Here is a 14525-nt window from a genome sequence, read left to right on the forward strand (position 1 = left end):
AATAAAGTTTTTAATTAACATCTGATCTCAGACAGTTTTTTGACATAATAGAAACCACCTATATGATGATCTTTAGTTCACCTTGAGTCTCCCATGGAGAAAAACAAAACCTTTCCTTTTCATTTTTCATTTAATCACATCCTATTCTGTAATATTTAATAACACAGCATTTTGAAGTTGACAAAGCAAGTACAAATGTACAGTCACTCTGTTTAGAACACCTTGCAATGTTGGACCAATTTTTGCCCTCATAGCTGCCTTAATTCTTCATGGCATAGATTAAACAAGGGGTCAGAAACATCCGGAGATCCAGATGATAGCATCATGCAGTTGCTGCAGATTTGACAGCTGTCAGTGATGCAAATCTTCACATCCACCACATCCCAGTGATACTCTAATGCATTAAGATCTGGTAACAATGGAGGCCATGAAATTCACTGCACCCCTAATCATATTTAAGAAAGTAGTTGGAGACTCATGCATTTTCTCTCTGGAAGATAGGTATACCCTCGTCACTGGGGGATGAACATAGTCAGCAACAATAATCAGGTATGCTGTGGTCTTTAAATAACGATTAAAATTGATACTTAGGCGCCCAAAATGTTCAGAAAAAAATATCCCCCACACCATTACACCACTGTCATCAACTTGAACTACTGATAAAATCTAGGATGGATCAAAACTTTCATGCTGTTTACGCCATTTTCTGACCCTATCTAAATATCAGTTAATATCAAGACTGATATTAAACCTGTGTGAATTGTATGCTCATTTTACTGTTCTTAGCTGAAAGGCACCCATTGTAGTCTTCTGCTGCTGTAGCCCATCTGCTTCAGGATTCCTTAGTTTATATCCTTTGTTGCATTGGGGAGGTCGGTGGGGGGTTTTGAGCTACTGCTCTTTTTATACACTGTAAAAAAATACCCAAAGAGAAACTTTGAAAACACAAAAGATTTCACTTGGAAAAAAAAAAAAAAAACATGCCGGATATCCATACTGATATGGAATGGGTAATGTACTAGGAACAAAAGGATGCCACGTGATTTTAAAAAAAATAATCAACCTATGGAGGGCTTAATCTGATGTCACCAAGACATTTTAACTGAAAAACTGAGGCAACAGTTTAGTACAATTTGCAAAAATGTCATTGCAGCAATGCATATATGCTTGTATGCATGCCTGACAACATCGGGACATTCTCTTTATGAGATGACGCATGGAGTCCCAGGGTATCTCCTCCCAGATAATAACCAGCTCATCACTGAGCTCCTGAACAGTCTGAGGTGCAACTTGGTGCCGTCAGATGGATCTAAACATGTTGTTTCAGCAATGTTCTTATAGATTTAGGTCAGGGGAGCATAGAGGCTAATCAATTGAATTAATTTCTTCATCTTCCAGGAACCACTTGCATACTCTTGTAACATGAGGCCGGACATAATAGGGCAACGGTGGCGACAGTGGTGGAGGTTCGTCCTGTAACCGGTGGGTTACCGTTTCGAACCCCCTCTCTGTCTGTCTCAGTCGTTGTGTCCTTGGGCAAGACACTTCACCCTCCTTGCCTGCTGATGGTGGTCAGACGGCTCGGTGGCACCTGTGTATGGCGGCCTCACTTTTGTCAGTCTGCCCCAGGGGAGCTGTGGCTACAATGTAGTTTATCACTGTCAGTTTGTGAATGAATGGGTGAATGGCTTAGTATAGTTTAAAGCGCTTTGGGGTCTCTAGGGACTTGATAGAGCACTATGCAAGTTATGGCCATTTACCATTATCATGCCCAGGAACCCAGGACACAGTACACCAATGAATCTAAGGACTTCATAATGTTCACCGCAGCTTCGCCAGACCCTTTCACATTCTGTCACATTCTGTCACATTAGCCCAGATGAACCTGCTCTTATCTGTGAAAAAAACAGGGCACCACTGCCGAGCATGCAATTTCCGGTGTTCTCTAACAAAAGCCAGTCCAGCTCCATGGTGCCGGGCAGTGAGCATAAAGCCTACAAGAGGACACTGGGCCCGCAGGCCACCCTCATGAAGTCTATTTCTAATGGTTTGGTCAGAGACATTCATGCTAGTGGCCCTCTGGAGGTCACTTTGTAGGGCTCTAGCAGTACTCATCCTGTTCCTTCTTGCACTAAGGAGCAGATACCAGTCCTGCTGATGGGTTAAGGACCTCTAATGGCCCTGTCTAGCTCTCCTATGCCCTCTTTTCCCTTAGTACCTACTCCACTTAACTGGGGTCAGGTCGGATGGAGTACCATCTCAATGTGGGCAGGATCATCAATAGCAAAGCGGCCCCACAGTCTGAAAAAGTAACATGATACAATTTGTATGTGACAAACACAACAACAGCCTTGACTGCTGCTTGGTCGATGGCTGCTGTAAGACTCAGAGTGAAAATAGAAAGCCAGAGAAAGCTGCTGACAGCAAAACAAAGTACTCTTGATAGGTACATTAGAGAGAAGGAAGTCATGGAGTGGTATCAAACTAAAGGGTACAAGCTAGAAGACGTTTCAGACTAAGCTAACGCTACCTAATGTTGGCTTCCTATAGTGGTCATATACACAATAAGCCCAGCGTGCAACGGTTTTATGGAGATATTGGTTAGTTATATTAATCAACCACAAATCAGTGGCTGACAGTCTTCTGGCATCGTATTTTGAACATGGGTCGGATCAACAACCCCCTCTACTATTAAACTGACCAGATCAATATTCTAGAAGTTTACTGACTTGGAATTGACTCTGTTAAAAAGTGTTCAGTTAATTGTTTGAGTAGGTGTATATTGAACCGGACTGTCTTTTCTCCTCTGACATCAACAAGGTATTTCTTACAACACAACAGTCACTCGCTGCATATTTTCTCCTTTTCGTACCATTTTTTGTAAAACCAAGAGATGCTTGGGAGTGAATATTTATGTATATCAGCAGTTTCCAAAAAACTCAGACTAGCCTGTGTGGCACAAACACCCATGCCACATTCAAAGTCACTTAAATGTTTTTCATTCCCAATCTTAGGTTCAGACTGAACTTCAAAATGTAATCTTTACCATATCTATATGCACCGAGTTCCTGCTATGTGATTGGCTGACTTTGTATTTTTTCTGCTAACAAGCAATTGTACAGATGATTTTTGTGTTGATGTGTCATTTTGTGAATCATGCAATCGGCATTCTGCAGCATAAAATTGCTTTCCTGAATGAAGGACAATACAAATTGACATTAAATGACATGTTTTAAGAAGTGCTCCCCTATTATTTTCTCTCTAACAATCCATACTAATGGCGTCTTTTCAGTGGCCAGTGGTCCAAAGCACAATATCAAGTGGTCCCTTGGAGAATCTCTTCTATTGAGAATTGTGAACACTTTTTAAAATTACACTACCTATAGTTGAAATCCAACAATGGATATCTCAGGACACTTCAGTTGAACACATTAAATGTGCATTAAAAGAGCCAACTGACGCATGTTGGGACCACACAGCCATGGGTGTTCAACACTAAAACTCCGGTACATACTTTCCTGGAACCTTTCAAAATAAAGTGTATTAACCTTCTTCCAGCACAGCCAGGAAATGGGGTAACTGCGGACTTCCTGTGGCGCCAATACCCAAATAAAAGCCCCACCTTTCCACAAGTCTTTCTCTTCCACACCGATGACAATCAGGTCAGGAGGGAACACAGCGCGCTGAATGTCTTTCGCTGGCAAAAGGACATACATTCAACTGGATCCAAGGACCGATCATTTGCAAAAGTTAAGTAGAATGAAATACTGTCTGTGTATCTGGTATTTTCAATCATGAACGGAGAAATTAAGGTGTAAGAGTTGCTTACATTTTCTCTTCGAGGCCCCACAGAAGCAAACGGTGTTCCGAGAGAAGCTGTTTCGACAAGCCGAGTCTGGAGGAAAGACGACGGCCGCAACCGTGTTTACGGTAACGAACTGCTGGTCACCTTCTGATCGGGAGAAACTGAGGAAGTTAGCGGGAAGCTAACTCTTTGTTCACGACGGATATCTTCTTCAAACTTCGCCTTGGGACGACATTCCCTCAACAGCTTCAGAGGTTGGGTTTTGGGCAGATTAACAGATTGGTTTAGGATGAAATGATCTAAGCGTTTTCATGTTATGAAGTTTGTGGAAGTATGTGTTTGTGGAACTCGGCTATCTTGGTGCTAGATTGTTACCTGTAGCACCCAGGCCGGTTCGGGTTCTTTGTATGTTTTAAAGCTACGATAAACTTTATTTAAAGGGTGGTTTTAACCAGAACATTGCTCATAACGCGCCGTCAGCGCTTATGCATTTTAACCCTGGTATGTTAAAGGTATGTGTTGATTCTGGCGCTAAGCTATCTCTAGCTTAGCACTTTAGCTAGCTTCTTTGTTAGCCCAACGGCCAGCCGGTAAGAACACGTGTGCTAGCATTAAGGCTAGTCAACAGAAAGGTTGTTAGTTTTCAAGCTAGTGAATAATAGTCCCCGAACATCATTTACTAAAGTTGATAACTAAGTAAACACCATTAAGCCCCATTTCTCCAGAAAGATTTGGCTCTTTTCCAAAATACTCAATAATATTTCTTCAAATATTATTTTAATAAATAAAGGCAGCTAATTAGACACCTTTGAGAATTAGTCATCCAGGAGGTTGGGTTTATTCAGCAGATCATTATTTAAAACATTATTTTATTAAAATAATATTTAATCTGATCTTGCATTGTGAAGGGTTGTCTAAAGGTTGCTGATTATTTTCTAAGTTAGTTCCAAAACTAACTTAACTTCACTTCCAGATTCTTCAAGATAATCCTTGGTTCTCAAACATAAACATTGCATGGTAATGTTGCATCACTCTTTTTGGTCATAATTTCTAATCATCTTTAGTCAACTTGTTTATATTGTACATAGTCCGTTAGTCTTCATTATTCTTTAATTCTGCTTGGTAGTTAGTTGGATTGTTTTAGCATAGTAAAGAGTTTGTTGATTGAAATATGTTTGACTTTGAGTTGACTTATTTTTGTTAATAAATTCTTGTATTTTAAGAAATTGTGTGAATTCATTCCATATGTGTGCAGAGTTTATGCTGTTCAATAATGCCAGAGCTCGTCTCACACCTTTCTATTCTGTCCTAATACCATTGCCTTAATGGGGCTGGTATTCACAGGACAATTCTTAACAGACCGGAATATTGTTTTGTAAAATATTAATATTAAAATATTAAATAATATTCTCAGATTCATATTTACAACACGCATAACCCTAACCCTGATCCTAACACATGCATCTCAGCACCCCTGAGGTGTATTTTCCTTGATTTCAACCTGATAATTGTCAGTTTTCAACAGAAAATAAAACTAGCCCTTTTTGCTATCCTTTTATTTCACTCTTCTCCACCCGTTTTCCTTTAAATATAGGTGGATTTGGCCCATTTGCTGATTGTCTCACTTGTTTAGATTTTTGTTGAATATTTGATTTGTATAACTCACCCACTTCTCCAGATTGCCATGTTGTTCTAGCTCTGTACGTCCTATGAAATTAGCTTTGAGTGTTTACATACTTGTTGAATTTTGTTTCCCTAGATCACCTCACCTGGATTTCCCTTAAGCTTCCACTAAGTGGTGTAAAAACCATGACTCTCTGTAAACTTACCTGGGAGACTGCTTCTTCTTGGCTGTCACAGATCCTCTTCCCACCATCTGACTTAAATGGATACTCGTCGAAGACCCTCCCATGGCAAGTTAGTTGCTGTTCACAGAATTGACATGCCTGTCCACTCTCTGTCAATTACTCATTGTTACATAATCCAGTCATTTAGCCTTTGTTCCCACATGATTTAGTCCAGGATTCTTGGTACTCCTTCAATTTACCTGCATCCTCTGCCTATAAGTAAGCACAGGAATAATGATCAATTTCATTACCTGCCAATTTAATGTTGTGATTTTCTTACAAAAACTCCCTCTTGCAATATCCTGCTGAAATTGTTGTTGTTAGACACTACAGTGTCACTTCTTTAACGTTTGCTTAAAAACACGTCACCGTCATTGGTTTTGGTTTTGCTACCTCATGGCCCTGCTTTCAATGTTTTCTGTTTTCCACAGCTGTGTATGTTTGGCTTTGCTAAGATTATTCTTGCCTTTCCTATTGATTTCATGCTAATTTGTTCCACTTATTCCACTGCATGGTTTGTTTCAGTTAGTGTCCCTTTTGATTTCCCCCCCTCTTCAGGGCCTACAGCAATTTGCTTATGACTCTGCTTTTGGTGTATTTTCCATTATCTTCTCCTGGGAATAGAAGCCACTTCTCTTATTTCTGAAATAATGAGCAATGAAAGTCAGGTCACAGGGTTTTAGCTGCCCCTTTTCAGACCCTTTATTTTCATCGTTTGAATATATTTAAAATACCTAAAGTTTTCATCTATTCCTCCTCTGTCAGTTTCATTTCGGATTTGTGCTCAGGAATGTGATACCATAGATTGGACTTTTTTTAAGTTGTAAATTAAAATGTATTTCTAATCTTACATGCCTGCCACCTGTAATTCAGGTCTGTGTCTGGGCCTGATCTCACACATTGTGACACAATGTTAAAATTCTGTCGCTGCGTTGAATAATATAAGTTGTACTGTCGTCAAAATACCTATGTTTAGGTAGTTTTGACAATGCAGTTGCTTGAATACATTTGTTTTATATTTTGCTATGTTTTTTTGTCACACAAGTGTATAAAGATACTACTATTAACTTTGTGTTTCAGTCTTTCTTCCCAAAAAATATCTTTTGTTATGCCCTTGTTAAAAAGTTAGGTTATAATGACTAAAATTACAGAATTATAAATATGTATATATATCCTGTACATCTCAAGTAAAAAACAAACAAAACTGTTATTGGTAAAATCCAAGAAATAAAACAGCTACAGTAACTTGGTTGCCAAAATGTCTGGTGGTAGCATTCTGCTTTTGGGTTACTTTTCTTTAAATGAAACCTGAGTTTTGTGAAAGTTGAACGTTTTTATGCCTAAGCAGATATTTGAAAATGTCCCTAACTTCATCAAGTCTTTGCAAGAAATCTGCAAAAGAAGAAGGATTTTATTGGTCAGTATCATAGGCTTACAATACACCCAGATTATAAAGAAAACAGTTTCACTCGAATAAATGTAAAGTTGTGGAATGGCTGAACTACAGTCCAGAACTAAATCTGAGAAAAAACATATAGGCCACTTGAAGAAAATGCCTGTAAAAATAGCTTTTGGGAATAATTGTCTCCTAGAGGAATCAAACTCTGCTATCACCATAGACTTTATTTTGCTTTTCTTGGAAAAGTGATTCTTTTGTATCTACACTGACAGAGTTAAGTGACTTTTAAATGACTGTGGTGCTAGGAAGTCACTTTAACAATGTGCCAAAATCACAGAAGATTGTGTTATTTCAATAGTTATTCCATGTATTTGAAAGTAAGTACACACGGGTTTCTTAATTATTTTAAAAGTCCCAAATTTGTCCAAATTCTAAATTTCAGTTACTTTGTTGGTAAGTTTTGATGTATTTCTAAAAATCTCTTAAGAGTGCAAAAGGGTGTTTGTTTTATGTGTGGTTTTCAAGTTGACGTTTACGTGCAACTGACAATATATTGACAATGTAATTGCCTGAAACTTGTTTTAGGTCAGGTCTATAACAATGAATTGTTATTCCTTTTTCCCCAGTAAAATATTTGCAAAGTTGTTTTTATTGGGATTCAACCTCATTCTGACATCACAGCAGGAGTTTTCTGGTATTAATTGCATCAATCACCTTACTGAACTCTGGTTACATAAAGTGGTCAGACTGTGCCTGTGTCAGTGCTAATTCAAAGACATGCTGCAACTTTCCTCTGCACCCCTAGGGAGGCTCCCCTCAGAGTTCACACACCCTCGTTTTACATGCAGAGAAAAACCTACATATCACAACATGGTAGAAGTTAGTATGTTTCTCCATGCTTCCAGTGCAAGTAAACATCCTGCACTATTTAAACAGTTCAGGGATTTTTTTTTCTTTGGAAATACAGATGCATATTTTATGCAGTTCATTTAATCATAAAGTTTTATAAAGCATACATTCTGTTATAGCAGATATTCATCTGTGTCAGTATTAACAGATCCCATTATGTTTGGGTACTGGCAGGGGGGATTCAGATATTCAGGGAATGAAATACTGGCAAAAGCCAGGGTGTGATACACTAGTCTCTATTTATTGGAAACACAGACAACACACACGCATAAAACTCTACACATACAGGTCCTTCTCAAAATATTAGCATATTGTGATAAAGTTAATTATTTTCCATAATGTCATGATGAAAATTTAACATTCATATATTTTAGATTCATTGCACACTAACTGAAATATTTCAGGTCTTTTATTGTCAATACAGATGATTTTGGCATACAGCTCATGAAAACCCAAAATTCCTATCTCACAAAATTAGCATATCATTAAAATGGTCTCTAAACGAGCTATGAACCTAATCATCTGAATCAACGAGTTAACTCTAAACACCTCCAAAAGATTCCTGAGGCCTTTAAAACTCCCAGCCTGGTTCATCACTCAAAACCCCAATCATGGGTAAGACTGCCGACCTGACTGCTGTCCAGAAGGCCACTATTGACACCCTCAAGCAAGAGGGTAAGACACAGAAAGAAATTTCTGAACAAATAGGCTGTTCCCAGAGTGCTGTATCAAGGCACCTCAGTGGGAAGTTTGTGGGAAGGAAAAAGTGTGGCAGAAAACGCTGCACAACGAGAAGAGGTGACCGGACCCTGAGGAAGATTGTGGAGAAGGGCCGATTCCAGACCTTGGGGGACCTGCGGAAGCAGTGGACTGAGTTTGGAGTAGAAACATCCAGAGCCACCGTGCACAGGCGTGGGCAGGAAATGGGCTACAGGTGCCGCATTTCCCAGGTCAAGCCACTTTTGAACCAGAAACAGCGGCAGAAGCGCCTGACCTGAGCTACAGAGAAGCAGCACTGGACTGTTGCTCAGTGGTCCAAAGTACTTTTTTCGGATGAAAGCAAATTCTGCATGTCATTCGGAAATCAAGGTGCCAGAGACTGGAGGAAGACTGGGGAGAAGGAAATGCCAAAATTCCAGAAGTCCAGTGTCAAGTACCCACAGTCAGTGATGGTCTGAGGTGCCGTGTCAGCTGCTGGTGTTGGTCCAATGTGTTTTATCAAGGGCAGGGTCAATGCAGCTAGCTATCAGGAGATTTTGGAGCACTTCATGCTTCCATCTGCTGAAAAGCTTTATGGAGATGAAGATTTCATTTTTCAGCACGACCTGGCACCTGCTCACAGTGCCAAAGCCACTGGTAAATGGTTTACTGACCATGGTATCACTGTGCTCAATTGGCCTGCCAACTCTCCTGACCTGAACCCCATAGAGAATCTGTGGGATATTGTGAAGAGAACGTTGAGAGACTCAAGACCCAACACTCTGGATGAGCTAAAGGCCGCTATCAAAACATACTGGGCCTCCATAAGACCTCAGCAGTGCCACAGGCTGATTGCCTCCATGCCACGCCGCATTGAAGCAGTCATTTCTGCCAAAGGATTCCCGACCAAGTATTGAGTGCATAACTGTACATGATTATTTGAAGGTTGACGTTTTTTGTATTAAAAACACTTTTCTTTTATTGGTCGGATGATATATGCTAATTTTGTGAGATAGAAATTTTGGGTTTTCATGAGCTGTATGCCAAAATCATCCGTATTAAGACAATAAAAGACCTGAAATATTTCAGTTAGTGTGCAATGAATCTAAAATATATGAATGTTAAATTTTCATCATGACATTATGGAAAATAATGAACTTTATCACAATATGCTAATATTTTGAGAAGGACCTGTATGGCAAGTTTACACTGTATTTATTTGCGACACAAACACACATGATGGCATGAATATTCATCATGAGTCATAAACTTACACTGGCTCAGGGGCAAATAAAAACAGTTTCTAAACCTCAAATAAGTGATTTTCTAACCCATTCAACCATACAAGGTGAAATCCAGGGTGAAAACGTATCATTTCTGTCATAGTTTTTAAGGCCGACTTGACCCACATGCAGAGGACACTTAGACAGAGAAGAGTAAATTAAGTTTTTCTTTTATTTCTTTTCGACTCAGGAACGAGGTGGGCAGAGCGATCAGGAGACACACTGCAAAAGAAGAACAGAGGTGAGCGCAGGAACAGATTGGAATATTCAAGCAAAGACCTATGCTCACTTTCCGGAAGGCGATTGATCCGCCAGGGGGAGAAACCGGTTCAAGTCTGCGGTAGTGCCTGCACGGAAACGATTGGAGCGATCTGATGTTCCAGGTAACAAAGTGGTGGACAGATTGCGCTTCCAGCTGGAGGACTCGCGAGGGCAGCAGCAGATTCCAGTCTTGACAGGAGGTGGGTTCAGGAGGAAACCCCAGCTTGGCGTGAACAGCCTATGACGAAGGAAACAAGACGGATAATTAATCAAGTCTCAAAAAAACAAGTGGAGCTTCCAGAATTCAGCAGATAGTGGCCAGGTAAACACTACCACGGTAGGCAAACACTCAGGCGTAGAAAAGCCAGCGAACCACCCTCATATAGTCCTCCAGCTGATGAAGCAACGACGTACACCTGTCAACACTCCAGTCTGCAGCTCCAGCGCCTCTTAGGGGTGAGAGAACGTTAGTAACAGGCAGGTTGAACAACAGACTGTGACAATTTCCTGTATTTACATCACCCCTAGGTTTCCATGAAATGACACTCAAGCCTTCCACAACAAAACAGATTTAACTGTGATTCAAACATCTCTTTTCCTGTGGTTATCCATGCCAGGCAAGAAAAAAAAAAGGAATGTGACTTTTTTTTCTTGATTTTTCAACAGGTTCATCCTCTGGTATATGCTGAGCTCCAGTGACTTTTAAGAGTGGTATAAAAAAGTGAAAAATAAATCAGGAGAGGAACTAATCCGCCCTGGAGGTATAATTCAGAGGCACAAGAAAAGTTGGAATGATTTAAAAAGATGCAAGGATGCAGAATGGAAAAGATTTGGGTTTTAGATGTGATGGTTAACACATATTCAGATAGACAGACACTGAAATCCTAAGACAATTTGCTTGTTTTTTAGCTCTAACAAAAAAAAACAACAAAAAAATAAAAACTGTCATTAGATTTAGGAACCAAATTGCATAGTAACGATAGCTCCTTCACCATCCCTGGTCTCAGTGGAGTTTCATTTACAACTCTGTGGCAGAGTCATCTGCTGCCCCAACATGTTAGATGGGAATGTGTGACTGTCAGCATTACAAGAGAAAGAGGTGCTTTCAAGTTTGATAAAAATACAATTTCAGTCTTGTAATCTTCCAGGTTAAAGATACACTCCAATGATTTTGATAGCTCCAGGGTTCTTTCCCCACTCAGAGTGCTACTGGTGAGGTATTTAACAAATTTAGCTTTTTTTAACTTATTTTCATCACCTTATTGTTTTTTTTTAACACAATGAGGTGATGCTTTTGTCATAAAGTGCACTGTGCAAAAAATACCTTTAAAAAGGAAGTGTGCAACAGTTAAGGCTGATTGTTTAAAAAAAACAACCTGCATAGTTTGCATGTTTGAATGACATGAGGACCCAGTTGTGTATTGTTGCATTTTCTCAAGACATCTGTGAAAGATAAGCTAAAAATAAATACCTTTTTTCTTCTTTACAAATCTTTATCTAGATTTAGTTGGGATAGTTAAGACTAAATTTGATAATTCTATATCTTATTACATGAATAAAAAATGTAAAACTATGTACTTTACACTTTTTTCTGTTTAATATTAAAATGTTCATAAAAAAAAAACAAAAAAAAAAAACAGCCGGTCAGGGTTAAATTCTATGTTGTGTTTATTTACTTTTTGTCATAAGTTGCAGAGTTGGAGAAGGACCAAAATGCACAATGGTGCAGAATGAGGATTTTAATAATAAACTCGAACTCAACTTGGTTGGGTGAGATTATAAACCCCATGAACGAGGTGGAAGGGGTGTGAAATTCACATTTCTTGGCTTTCACTAAAAGATGGTTCTGAAGAAGACGGATTAGAATGGACCGGGCGTGGAACTTATGGGACTCAAGATTATGGGAGTAAATCAGAATGTCGTTGAGATAACCAAACACATACTGTCCCATCATGTCTCTTAGAACATCATTGGCTAATGCCTGGAAAACCGCCGGGGCATTGGTCAAACCGAAAAGCTTGACCAAATACTCATAATGACCATTGGGAGTATTGAATGCGGTCTTCCATTCATCCCCCTCTCCGATACGAACAAGGTGATATGCATCTAGTTTGGTAAAGAACTTGGCTCCTTGAACCAGACCAAAAGCGGAATTTAATAAGGGAAGGGGATAGCGGTTCTTGATATTAAGGCCTATGTAATGAATACAGGATCTGAGAGAACCATCCTTCTTTCCCACTAAAGAGAATACGGTTCCAACAGGGGAGGAGGAAGGGTGGATGATGCCAGCTTTAAAAGAATCCTCTACATATCTTTTAATTGCCAAGTTCTCAGGAACAGCACAATCATAGTCACTGTCGCTTGGCCAAATTCACATTTGGAGAGGTTAACGGTTAGGTTGACCTCATTCAGCCGTGCAAAAACAGTACACAAATGCTCAACATGCTCAGTCCACGGAGCAATACAAATTACCAAATCATCAAGATAAGCCTCATAGAAAGATTAACCAGACAAAACTACATTCATAAGCTGATGAGACGTCACAGGAGCATTACACATTCCAAAAGCTATCACCGTGTACTGAAGGAAGTCATCGGGCATGACAAAGGCAGAGATTTCATGGTCCCGTGCAATCAAGGGCACCTACCAATAGCCCTTCAGCAGATCCAATTGGGTCACAAACTGGGCAGCCCCAACGTGATCCAAGCAATCTTTCATACGAGGCAAAGGATAGCAATCTGGCTTAGTCTTCCCATTTACCTTCCTAAAATCCGTACAAAAACGGTCCTCTCCATTGGCTTTAATAGTCAGGAGACACAGCGAACTCCATGCACTGCTGCTTTTAACTACAATGCCATGCTTTACCATATACTCAACCTGCGGCTCCGTTTTATCAGTTTAGAATAACCAACATCAATATCATGGCTGATCACATGCGTCTGAGTGGGAATAACAGCAAACAATGACCTGTGGGACTGAATCAGCTTAATGATATCTGCCTGCTGGGCAACATTAAGGTGGAACAACAAGAAAGGAAGTTTTTTCTAACACCACTGAATTCAAAAATTTCCCCCAGAGTCACGGCCGCGGAAAAAATATCACTCTCAGGTTCAGCACTGGACAGCTCCTCTTGCACATCAGTAGCTTAACTGACACATACCTTAAAATGCTCAGAATCAGAATCAGCTTTATTGCCAAGTTCGTACATACAAACAAGGAATTTGCCTCCGGTACACTTTGCTCTTTTGTTCTGTTTTTGCATTACAGAATATACAAATTTACAATTTTCAATGTACAATTTACAATGTACAATGCAATATTCTGCATTACAGAATATACAAATTTACAATTTACAATGTACAATATACACATATCTAATAAAAAAGGTGCATTTGCAACATCTGTATGCTGTTGTTCTGTACTCTATTGAATGTTCAACAGAGAAACAGCCTGGGGGAAGAAACTGTCTCTGTGGCGGCTGGTTTTAGTAAATAGTGCTCTGGAGCGGCGGCCTGAAGGTAAAACTCTAAACAGTTTATGTGCAGGTTGTGTGGGGTCGGCAGATATTTTGGCAGCTCTTTTCTTGACCCTAGACCTGTATAAGTCCTGGATGGAGGGAAGGTCAGCTCTGATTATTCTCTCTGCAGTCCTGATTATTCGTTGCAGTCTGGGCCTGTCCTGTTTTCTGGATGAGCCAAACCACACTGAGATGGATGAAGACAGGACAGACTGAATGATGGCAGTGTAGAAGATGACCAACAGCTCCTGCGGAAGGTTGAACTTCTTGAGTTGCCTCAGGAAGTACAGTCTCTGCTGGGCCTTCTTTCGAACAGTGTCTATGTGAGAACCTGAAGTGGTCCACGGCCGATACAGTGTTGTTGCGGATGGTGAGGGGGGTGTATGGGGGTGGTGTACTCCGAAAGTCCACCACCATTTCCACAGTCTTGAGTGGGTTCAGTTCAAGGTAGTTCTGACCGCACCAGTGTACCAGCCAATCCACCTGCTGTCTGTATGCAGACTCATCACCGTCCTGGATCAGTCCAATAACAGTGGTGTCGTCTGCAAACTTACGGAGTTTCACGGATGAGTCCGATGAGGTGCAGTCATTTGTGTACAGAGAGAAGAGGAGTGGGGTAGAACACACCCCTGGGGGGCACCAGTACATATTGATCTGGATCGGGAGAAGATGCTCCCCAGTCTCACCTGCTGCTGTCGGTCTGTCAGGAAGCTGTTGATCCACTGACAGGTGGAGGCTGGGACGTTGAGCTGTGTGAGCTTCTGGTGGAGGATGTCTGGTATGATAGTGTTGAAGGCCGAGCTGA

The 14525-nt window shown here is 40.3% G+C and overlaps 1 long non-coding RNA gene across 1 annotated transcript; it reads right to left on the minus strand.

Moving 5' to 3' along the window:
- Nucleotides 1-10091: 10091 nt before the first annotated feature.
- Nucleotides 10092-10614, minus strand: LOC124867820. Its single transcript, XR_007038152.1, has 2 exons — nt 10232-10614; nt 10092-10164 (listed from the first exon to the last, which is right to left on the minus strand). It is a non-coding gene; the product is annotated as an uncharacterized LOC124867820 (long non-coding RNA).
- Between the last annotated feature and the right edge of the window lie 3911 nt (nt 10615-14525).

The sequence above is a fragment of the Girardinichthys multiradiatus genome, chromosome 5 (genome assembly GCF_021462225.1).
Source record: "Girardinichthys multiradiatus isolate DD_20200921_A chromosome 5, DD_fGirMul_XY1, whole genome shotgun sequence".
NCBI classification, from domain to species: domain Eukaryota; kingdom Metazoa; phylum Chordata; class Actinopteri; order Cyprinodontiformes; family Goodeidae; genus Girardinichthys; species Girardinichthys multiradiatus.